This window comes from Choloepus didactylus, chromosome 10 (genome assembly GCF_015220235.1).
Source record: "Choloepus didactylus isolate mChoDid1 chromosome 10, mChoDid1.pri, whole genome shotgun sequence".
Classification (NCBI taxonomy): domain Eukaryota; kingdom Metazoa; phylum Chordata; class Mammalia; order Pilosa; family Megalonychidae; genus Choloepus; species Choloepus didactylus.
This window is the reverse complement of record NC_051316.1, coordinates 31,251,590-31,263,210: the sequence shown is the minus strand read 5'-3', so window position 1 is coordinate 31,263,210 and position 11,621 is coordinate 31,251,590. Positions and strand designations below refer to the sequence as shown.

The 11,621-nt window shown below is 39.0% G+C and overlaps 1 pseudogene; it reads left to right on the top strand.

The window, feature by feature from the left end:
• The first annotated feature begins 2,443 nt into the window (after nt 1–2,443).
• On the top strand, nt 2,444–4,271 carry LOC119504867 (annotated as a pseudogene).
• The last annotated feature ends 7,350 nt before the right edge of the window (nt 4,272–11,621 follow it).

Here is an 11,621-nt window from a genome sequence, read left to right as displayed (position 1 = left end):
TGACAAGAATAGTACATGAACAGCATATTCTTTCCACTCAGGTTCACCAATTATCAACCTTCGGATACATTTGCTTTATCTTCCTCAACCCATTTACTTATTACTGTTACTGTTTTTCTGAGAATCTTGATACCATTACTCTTAAAGCTCTTGTTAAAACATTTGAGAACTATTGAGAGCTGACTTTCTCAGGGCTTCCAAATTTCACTTTAAATGTCCTCTGAAGCCTAATGTCTCGAGTAACAGGAAAAAGACACAAAGAAATATTAACAAACCAAGGAGCTATTTTTAAGGACAAGGTCAAACACCTTGCGAACCAAAAGTTGAATCGTGTATTAAAAGTCAGATGTAATAGTTCTCAAATGTTGTCTACATTTACCTCATAAAGACACGTGCAGAGAGAGAGAGAGAGAGAAAGAAAGAGAATTCTGCCCCAAATTCATTTTGCCTTAATGAGTCTGTGGCAAGTCAGAGTCATATCACTCCCCTGTTGTAATTTAACTTTCTCTTTCTACATACAAAGTCGCTAATACATGATGGAAAAATAATCGCTAATACCTAAAGACTTTGCTCTGACCCCACTCGCACCTCAGCTTTGGGGGAAGATTCACCAAGTCCTTGAAATAAAGGACAGCCGTTTGGGGTGTGTTTATTGAAATCTACTGCCATCTAGTGTGGAGAAAAGAGAATGCTGGGCTCTGTAAAACAGAAACGGAATGTGGATTGATTCCTTATCTGGATCCAAAGCCTGTTACTGTAGAATAAATTCTTGGGAACATACCTGCCACAAGTCTTCTTGTTTTGAATTTGATAAAGTAAAAATTTCTAAGAAAAATACCACGCTTCAAAAATGAGATTTATTTTGTACAGTATTGTGAAAACAAGCTGGGCAAAAGGATTCATTTCCCTGGTAACACTTGGCCCACTGGCCTCACAAAGGAGACACCACCTTCCCCTTTCAGCCCATCCTCATGATGCTGCAAATCCTTGGCAAGGTTAATTTTCCTTCTTTCCAGTGTAGTAGGTTGGGAAGGAGGAGAAAAGAGGGAATGGAGGAGAAAACCAAAGGAAAGAGGAAGAGAATGAGACCAGGGTGTAGAAGATGGGGGTGGCGGGGGGAACAAAAAAGAGATTGAAAGGTGGGATATCCATACGAGAAGGAAAGTGGAGGAGGTAATCCTTGCAGTGTTAGACCCAGGAGCCTAGAGAGACAGAGAGATAAAAGGGGGAGATATATGATTAAGGGAGAAGTCACGGTAAAAAGAGGAAAGGAAATGGGCAAGGCAAAGGGTAGTGCTGGTCAGTTGGTTCTCAACTGATTTGCCTGAAGAGCTGACACACCTCAGGCAGTTTAGAGATCTTCAAGCCTCCCCACCCCGCCCCCCACCTCCCCCCTATTCTCTAAGATAGAGTCGCACTGCGCACCTGTGTGCCCGATTCCCCCACCCTGCTCTGTTCTTCCAATGACACTCATCATCTCCTTTCACACAGGATAACCGACTTATTTCTTATGCTTACTGTTTATCATAGAGGTGTCAGACCCATGCTTGAATGTAATTTTTTTTTATATCTTTGTCTTTTTTTTTAATATCTTTTTTTGTCTTTTTTTTTTTTTTTATATATCTTTCATTCGCTAAAACATCCCAAGTGCCTAGGGCAAAGCCTGACACATACACTTTTAATAAATATTAACTGAATAAATGAAAAAAGGAGTAAATGAAGGAATGGTGGGAACCACTCTGAAACCGGGTAAGAAGGTGCATTTGTAATTGTTTGCTTTGTGGCTCACACTTTTTCTCAGGAGCAGAGCACATTTTCATTCACAGTCTACCACCTGAACTTTGACAAGTACTTCCCTTGGAGGAGACAGGGGCTAACACTTCTTAGAAAACATAGGCTCTGCTTCCACTCAAACAAACACAGCTGAACATTTGAAAAGTTGATTCTGACATCAAAAACAGGGATGCTGAGAAGAACCATGTAACACGAGGCTCAAAACCACTAGTTAGAAACCCACTTCAGGCTGCATCTTGGAAATCATGTTCTGGAACAGGAAGGTAAGAAATCAAAGGTAATCTGGTTCTTTTGTGTTCTTTAATCTAGTTAATCTCTCCTTTCCCTGCATTTTCCTCCTTGCAAATTACACTAGCTGTCTTCATCTTCCCAACCCGATTCAAACCGATAAAGGGATATGAAATTCTGAACCCTATCTATCAGAATAATAAAGAACTCTGAAGAGCTCACTTAAAAAATTATTTGGGGGAGCAAAGCACACTGCTGGGTGGGCTGAGGGGACATGGGCAGCTGGAGAGCCAGGAAAGTTTGGGTGATCATTCCCTGCACCTCAAAGACTAGAGTGAGGCAGATGGGACGTACAACCCTTGTGGCCCCGCTGAGGTCGTCTCGCATCCTCTTGCCCGAGAAAAGTGTTTAAACTTCTAAAATGTCATCTAGCAAGCACCTAGTTTATGCAGTTATTTGTTTCTCACGGGAACAAAGCCAAATGGATGCTTATACTTCAGATAAACAAGAAAGCTTGTAAGTTGCAATTCAGTGCTTGGAGACGGATTTTAAGATCAACTAGCAGTTGCACAGCCCTTGACAGAAATGTTCACAAATTCCCTCTGTAAGACTGATACTGTGCCCCTCTCAAACTCAATGGCTGAAGATGTGGGAAAAGCTGACCAACTAAAAGGTGAAAATAATCACACGAAAGAAGAAAATCATGATGCTGCAGTGGATTGCCATACACAGGCAACAGAATTGGATCCAAAACATGTGGTTTATTACTGCCACAGGTTGGCCTTCACTGCAATGAATGAATTTGAAGAAGCCATTAAAAGTTATCAAAAAACATTGGAGCTTAACTCGCTGCCCTCCCCACTATGTGGGACCCGACTCCCAGGGTTGTGAATCTCCCTGGCAATGCAGAATATGACTCCCGGGATGAATGTGGACCCGGCATCGTGGGACTGAGAGTATCTTCTTGACCAAAAGGGGGATGCAAAATGAGACAGGATAGTTTCAGTGGCTGAGAGATTTCAAGTGGAGTCGAGAGGTCACTCTGGTGGACATTCTTATGCACTATATAGATAACACCTCTTAGGCTTTAATGTATTGGAATAGCTAGAAGTAAATACCTGAAACTACCAAACTCCAACCCAGCAGTCTGGACTCCTGAAGACAATTATATAATAATGTAGATTATAAGGGGTGACAGTGTGATTGTGAAGACCTTGTGGATCACACCCCCTTTATCTAGTGTATGGATGAATAGAAAAATGGGGATAAAAACTAAAGGACAAATGGGGTGGGATGGGGGATGATTTGGGTGTTCTTTTTTCAGTTTTATTTTTTATTCTTGTTCTGGTTCTTTCTGATGTAAGGAAAATGTTCAGAGATAGATTGTGGTGATGAACGCATAACTATGTTATCATACTGTGGACAGTGGATTGTATACCATGGATGATTGTATGGTGTGTGAATGTATTTCAATAAAACTGAATTTAATAAAAAATAAATAAATAAATAAATAAATAAATAAATAAAAACACTGTGGGAAAGAAGGGATCAATATTCTCAAGTTTCCAACTTGGGTGTTTGCTGTTTCCTGAGCTGTGGAACAAAGGACAAGTTAAATGTGTGTTAGGAAAGAGGATGAACTAGTATCAGTCACGGAGATGTTCTGATTGTTCAGTATAACATTGTGGACATGAGAATAGGGGGATTTGAGTTGGAAAGATAAATTTGCGAGTTGTCTGAATATATAATTGTGACTATATTAACAATGGTGATTGAAGGAAGAGTGAAAAGTTATGAGACAATAATAAACAAAAATATTCAAAACTTAATATAACATTAATATGACATTTTATTTAGTTTAAAAAAAAAAAAGCATTGGAGCTTGACCCAGAAAATGATTTCTGTAAGTCAAATCTCAAAACAGCAGAACAGAAGCTGAGAGGTATGCAGTCCTACAGGAACTGGATTGTGCTTTGACATGGCCAGTTTGATAAATAATCCCGCCTTCATTAGTATGGCTGCAAGTTTAATGCAGAATCCTGAAGTTCAACAGCAAATGTCAGGAATGATGACAATGCCATTGGGGGAACTGCTGCTGGAGAAGGGGGCCTCACTGACCTGTCCAGCCTCATCCAAGCGGGACAGCATTTGCTCAGCAGACACAGAAACAGAATCCTGAACTTATAGAGCAACTGAGAAATCATGCCCAGAGCAGATCATTCAGCAGCAGCGCTGAAGAACATTCCTGAACTGATCAGGGACCCTAGCTCAGAATGCAAATGGTTTCTGGCTCCGAAGTGTTTACCATAGATAGTGGCCATAAAAAGCACCACAGCTGATCTTTGAAAATAATGGAGGAAAAACTCTTGTGTCTATTCCAAAAGAATGAATCTGTTTAGATAACAGGTTTATTATTGACAGACTTGAACATAAACATGACTCCTTTGGAAACGAATGATCCATAGGCTTGTTAACTCTAAGTGCCAATATAGCACCAGACAAGATTCCATTTTCAAACCTTTATTTATCATATTTGTATATTAGACTTAACAACAGAGTGTATTTATTGAATGGTAGGGCTATTTATTGGTGAGTTCTTGAGCCCCAAATTCCCTCAAGCAAACATTTTGGAGAAGGGAGATGAGCAAAAGGAAAGATGTTCCCTCTTGGTATGGAAGAAGTATACTTGCCACTGAGCAACATGTCAAGAGAACAAAATGTTTATTAAGGTTTACTTTGATAGTGCTACCACTAATGAATATATATCATAGATGCCATTACCATCTTTAACGTTGCTTATTCTGATACATGCCAGGGGATCTTAAGAGCTGGTAAAAAGTAGCATTTGATGCAAGGGATGTTGTTTTGAAAAGAAAAATAGATGACTGAATGTAGAGAGAATGAAGGTAGGATGCTCAAGTTTTCTGCCTAGTTCTCAAGTTATCTTGCCTGCAGTTTGGTATTGATAACATTAGCATGGTCAATTGTGCTAAATGCATAATAAAATATATTTAGAAATCCATATGGGTACTGCTTAGGCCAGCCATATAATATTCCATGTAATTAGCACAATGTCACCATTGGTGATCTTCCATGGAAACTCAAAATATAGGTCAGGATATACCTATATTTAAATAAACCAATGGCTTGACCCTAAGTTAAAGATGTCCTAAGTGGCATTTAATTATGTTTCCATAAACATTTAAAAAAAACCTCAGTAATTAATGGATTTCAAAAAAGCATCTGTCACTAACATTGCTTGTTCATGTAGTTTTCTGCTCCTTTAATTAATTTGGCTTTGCATGCCACTTATGTTTAACCTTAATATGATGCAACTAAAACATAACAGGAGACTTAAAATATTTTCTTGTAAATTACATGCCATATTAGTTAGTGGAGAATAGTGGCATTGAGTATTAATGACATGACTCTAACTATAGTGATGGATGAGACAGTTCTAATTCCAATTAGACTTTGTTAATCATGAAATTGGTAAAGTGGGGGTGACATGATTTCACAAGTGTTGGAGTGAAAACTGAAATAGAAAGTAATATAAAATATATCAGTAATATTGATGATCAGGGTCTCCCCCCAAAGACCAACTTTTTCTTTCTTTTCCTTTGTAAGATTAGAACAGTGATTCTATAATTCAGGTAGTTCTGAAGTAGGTCCTAGGACTCTAATTTAGAGAAACACTAGGTTAGAGGTTTCTCCTCCATTAGAACAGGAAGTACCTAAGCCTCTGGGCTCAGGCTACATTGAAGATCTATATAGTTCTGGCCAGAGCAGATGAGAACTCGAATTTTACACATTCTAAAACTAAATCTCTCATATTTCATCTAAACCAACTTAATTTTTCATGAAGTCAGTTTCTTGTGATCAAATGTTATACAGAATAAAATGCTAACTAATCAGAAAAAAAATTATTTGGGAGTAGGAAGATTGCAAAAAAAGATACCAAAATCTCGAAAACTGGACATAGAATGGAAAAGTTTAAGGAGTTTAATTATCCCAAGTCCATGAACAAGCATTTGAGGGGCATTCCTCCAAAGTACTTTTTTTGCTATAAATTTCTGTGATGTTCATGCTTCTGCTTCTACCAGCCCTTCCAGTATCCTGGTCATTGAAGTGGGTAAGAGAAGACTAGAGCAGAAACCAGTATGTAGTGCCTAACAGAATGCTTTACACAGATAAATATTTGGCAAATAAAAATATAAGGCCCTGGTGATGAATGCACAACTATGTGAAGATACCGTGAGTCACTGATTGAATACTTTTGATGGATTGCAATATATCTCAATAAAATTGCATTAAAATACACACACACACACACACACACACACAGCCTGTTTTACAGTGCTGAGGTGCTCTAGAACCTTATCTGACATGGAGAGCCATCTGTTTATCTGACTCCAACATCTGTCTAGACTGGCACACTTACATGCAGATGCAAAAAAATACCAGAAAAGGCACATCTCTGGGGCAAACTGCACCAGTCATGATTTTGCAACAGGTATCCAGTTTATTTTTACTGCTTGAGACTGCCCTCATTCAGGTTTCTCTGGTTCATCTCCTTTGGGTTTGTATTTATTTATTAAAATGAAATGATCCAGTCCTGCTGAAGCTCTTGCCCTGATTTTCTACACCTCAAGCCTGAAGCTAAAAGTTATGCAAAACTGCTTTCACTTCATGATGTTCTCCAGGAAGCTGGGGTTCATCAGACTAATATACTCTGAGAACTATTAGCTAATTTTCCCCACCACGCTCCCGAGCAGAGAAGGAAAAGGAGCACTCTATGTATCCCACCCCCACACAAAAAGCAATTCCCTCTTTGCAAAGCAACACGCTCATTTTTCAGCTAACATGAGCTAGGTTGTTCTTAAAAGAGCAACAGCATGAGAAAATGTAGGAACAGATGATTCAAAGACTCCCTGGGAACAGCCACAGCCAGCTTCTAATTACAAGCGCAGGAGTAAGCACAACATCTGTATTCTGAGTCACTCCATTTTTCTAGAAGAGAGAATGACATTAGCCTTCTTGCTGCACAATAAACCTTTGTGATCTGCAGGCAGCCTCCATAACTGAGTTCACAGTGTGCCGTACTTTTGTACCTTTTTAAAAAATCTTTAGTGTGGTAACATACATACAACATAACATTTCCCATTTTAACCTGTCTCAGGTATACAATTCAGTGGTGTCACATTCATAACATTGTGCATTATGAACATTATGTTGTGCATTACACATTGCATTATGAACACATACGCATTATGAACACATATGCATAGCATTATGAACATCACATTGTGCATTGCACATTGTGCATTATGAACATCACTTTCATAATGCTGTGCTGCCATCCCACTATCCATTACTGTAAATTTTCTATCCCCCCAAACAGAAACTCTGCACCCATAAAGCAGTAACTCCTTGTTGGTCTGAAAGACGGAGACCCCAAAGAGATTGCAGCCCAACAACAAGTGTTGGGGTGGGCAAGAGAAGCTCAAATCACACAGCACTGGATGGAACAATTTGCTCACATAGAGAAAAGTCAGCTCTGCTAGTGGGCAACAGGCCCACATAGCCAGCGGGTATCAATTTGTGGTGGATGCAGGGAGATGGTCTATACACAGCACCCCTCTCTCGTGTGTGCCACAATAGAGGAACCCCACTCCTTCCCACCAGGAACAGATATACCACCAGGGTGTGAGCCAGATGTCTTACAACATGCCCACCAGAGTCAGACTGTCTCCAGTGAAATACTACATATGCTCAGGACAAGAGGGGAAGAAATGTACCAGCATCTCCTTCTCCACTAGGGGATTGTGTTTTATCTTTCTAGGGCCAGGCCACCACATCTGGTCCTGAGCAGAGAATGTATCTGTGGATCCCAGGGAAAGGTAGCAGACCCCCTACCACAATCCCCATTCCTCACCCCAACCTCCACCCCTGGCACCCTATAATCTTCTTTCTATTCCTATGAATTAGCATATTCTAGTTATTTCAGGTAAGTGGGATACATTTGTCCTTTTGTGTTGGGCCTATTTCACTCAACATGATGTCTTCAAGGTTCATCCATGCTGTCACATGTATCAGAAGTTCATTCCTTTTTACGGCTAAATAATATTCCATTGTGTGTACAGACCACATTTTGTTTGTTCATTCATCTGCTGATGGACAGTTGGGTTGCTTCCACATTTGGGCTATTGTGAACAATACTGCTATGGATACTTGTATACAAATATCTGTTTTAGTTCATGCTTTCAATTCTTTTGGGTGTATACCTAAAAGTGGGATTGCTGGGTCACATAGTAATTCTATACGTAACTTTTTGAGGTACCGACAAACTGTTTTCTACAGTGGCTGAACCATTTTACATTCCCACCAGCAAAACACAAGGGTTACTATTTCTCTACATGTATATCTTCAGCTTGCAACTGATCCACTACTCACTTTCACACAAATTCAATATATCATGAAGTCGTTTTAATTATCTGCCTGCCTCGCAGGGAGCTTTTCAGTACTGTATTTTGAATAATGACTATGCAAAGGCAACATTTATAATGTTTTGGGGAGAAGTAAATACCTAAAAAAACCCAATAAACATTTGTGACCTTGATTCTCTAACACTTGGAATGATACAAATTTAGGATATTGCCTTTTATGGGATGAGATACTAGGAAAAAGTAAAGAAGGAAGCAAGTTTTTTTTTTTTTTCAGGAAAACAATAAAAATGGCTATACCAAAAGAGAGCCTCTTGAGGCTTTTTGATTAATGAGTAACAAAAAGAGGATGGCAAAAGAAAAGCAGGACTTTGATTAGTGAAAACAAGGGCTAAGAACAGATAAGGCAGAGCCAAGTTTCCCAACCTGTTTTTAGGAGTTACTGTCCCTCCTTGTGTGTGTGACTTTTATGGGGAAATTTCACTGTTTATACAGAGAGAGTACACGTGTTTGCTGATTTAACAAGACACTGTTTTTCATACCCTCACCCCTACCCCCACCCAGCCAGGGTAAACAGACAAACATCTATACTCAGAAGCTTTGATGTGAGACGGAGTTTCAAATCCTGGCTCTGCTATTCATACTGATGGGTCTTAAGATGAGCTCCTTATTCTAAGTCCCAGTTTCTGCACATAAATGACAGGGATGTCCCCCAAACTCAACCATAAATATCCTTCTAATATAACATAATGAAATTGAATTCTGTTAGCAGCTGGTACTAAAATTACTTTTGCACAGGACCCATCTTTGTTGAGAAAATGCCCTCTTGGGGAAGAGGAGTTCCCGTGAGGTTGTGGATTTTGGCTGGCATGGAGGCTTCCTCAAAACCACCTTTCTTTGCTGAGATGAATATGACACTCCTGAAGTGAAGGAGGAAGAAGAGAGAGGAGGGAAGAGAAGTTGGGATAAAGAGAGAAGAAAGGAGATTCAACGAAATGGAATGGTGGAGCTGTGTGATGATGAAGGAAACAATCTCTCAAATTTTCATCAATGGCCCTAACCCCATGAAGGCTTCTAAGTGGATTATGAGTATGAGTGGGATTGAAATAACAGGTACCAAACAGAGAAAATACCTGTAGAAAGAGAAGCTAGAGGGGCAATACGGCCTCATTTGGGTTACCTAAGATCCCATACAATTAAATATGCATACATCTATTAAAGGCACAAAATGTTATAGGCAGATATAGAAAGCGGAATGTGAAGCTGAGGGAACCACCTGTGTAAACACACAGGTGCAAGCATGCCTGCGGTCACTCATTCCACAAACAATAATTGAACACCTACGTGTGCCGGGCACTGTGCTGTGGAACACAATGGTGAGCACACACACTAGTGGGAGAGATAAACATTAATCAAATAATTTCACAAACGTTTGTAAAATTGCAATTGTGAGACATGCTGTGAAGAAGGGGTACAAGACACCATGAGAGTATATCAAGGAGCTCCCCAGTAAGTGATGCTTGATCTGAATTCTGAATGATGAGAAGACATTAACTAGGTAAAGAAAGAAGAGAAAAGCATTTGAGAAGAAGAGTATGTGTAAAGGCCCTGTGGTAGCAAGCTCGAGGACTGACAGAAGGCCAAGTGTGGCTAAGGCAAAGAGCCCAGGGGAGAATGGACAATGTAAAGGAGGAAGGCGGGAAGGGCCCACCTTCAGGGACTGCAGAACATGTAAAGGAGTTTAGTTAAGTAATGGGAGACAACGGCAATTACTCGCAGTATGTGATTCTGGATGGGATCTAATAATGGAGGAGAAAAGACACAAAAAGACATTATTGGGACATATGAAAAAATGGGAACATGGATTATAAACTTTATATCAATGTTAAATTTCTTGAGCATGATAACTGTACCTAAGGTGGTTACATAAGTGAATATCTTTGTTCTTAGGAAACATACATGTCAGTATTAAAGGAGTATAATGTATAAACCCTAATCTCAAGAGTCCAGAAAACAGAAAGATGGATGACAGATAGATGGATAGATAGAAAAATATAGCAAATGTGGCAAAGTGTTAAAATTGGTAGATGTGGGTGACTAGGGGTATATTAGGGCTCTCTGTTTGAGGTTTGTATTTTTGTAACTAATCTGTAAGTTTGAAATTTTTTCAAAAGAAAAAGTTAAAAGAAAAAAAAAAAAAAAGAGCAAAGGAGAGTCACTGAAGGGAAATTGAAAGGAACACCCAAGAAAGTTGACTTAGCCTGAGTACTGAGCATGCCCCGAATCAGAAAACATTTAATTAACATTTATATAATACTTTCACTTAAATAATCAGTGTTTTTAAAATGAAATTCCCATCAACACACAAGAAAAAGTCTGAACCACCACTGAAATACAAGTGTAAACCCATAATTCAATATTTACTATTTAGTTACTTAAAGAATACTGGATTCAAGCTCCAAAAGCCTGAGTTCTCATTCTGACTCTGCCCCTTATTAGTCATACAGTTTTGGGCAAGTCCCCAAACCTCTCTCAGCCTCAGTTTCCTTCTTTACAAAATGGGATAATAACCCTTGCCCCACATACCCTACAGGATTAAAGTAAGTCTTCTGTGATAGAGCTTTTTGTAGCATATCAAATAAAGAGATTATTATTAGCCTTTCACCATATTGCACCATATTGCACAGGAAAATCCATAACTAACTCCATTCAGATAATGGCTGTTTTTTGTTGTTTTTTTTTTTAACTTCACTCATTGAACTGTTTTGCAATATTGTTACAAAATAATGCTTTCTCATCAAAGTCATTTCCCTTCAATGCATTTTAAAACTATTTCTTGCCTGCATGAAACCACCAAGACAGGGAATCTGTGGGAAGCATCTTTGATTTTATTGTAGAACAGAGGAAAGATTCAGTACAAGTATTATCACCAAAGTCTTACATCTATATTTAAAAGGAAAAGGACTTACAAAACTATGCTCTACTCATAATAAGGGAAGTGAATTTTATAACTATGTGAGATACTATTTCTCACCTATATATTGGCAAAAATATAAATGCTGGAACACACACTCTATTGAAGAGGCTAAGGGGAAATAGAAAATCATTCACCACTGGTGTGCGCAAAATGGTACAACTTCTAAAGGGGAGAACTGG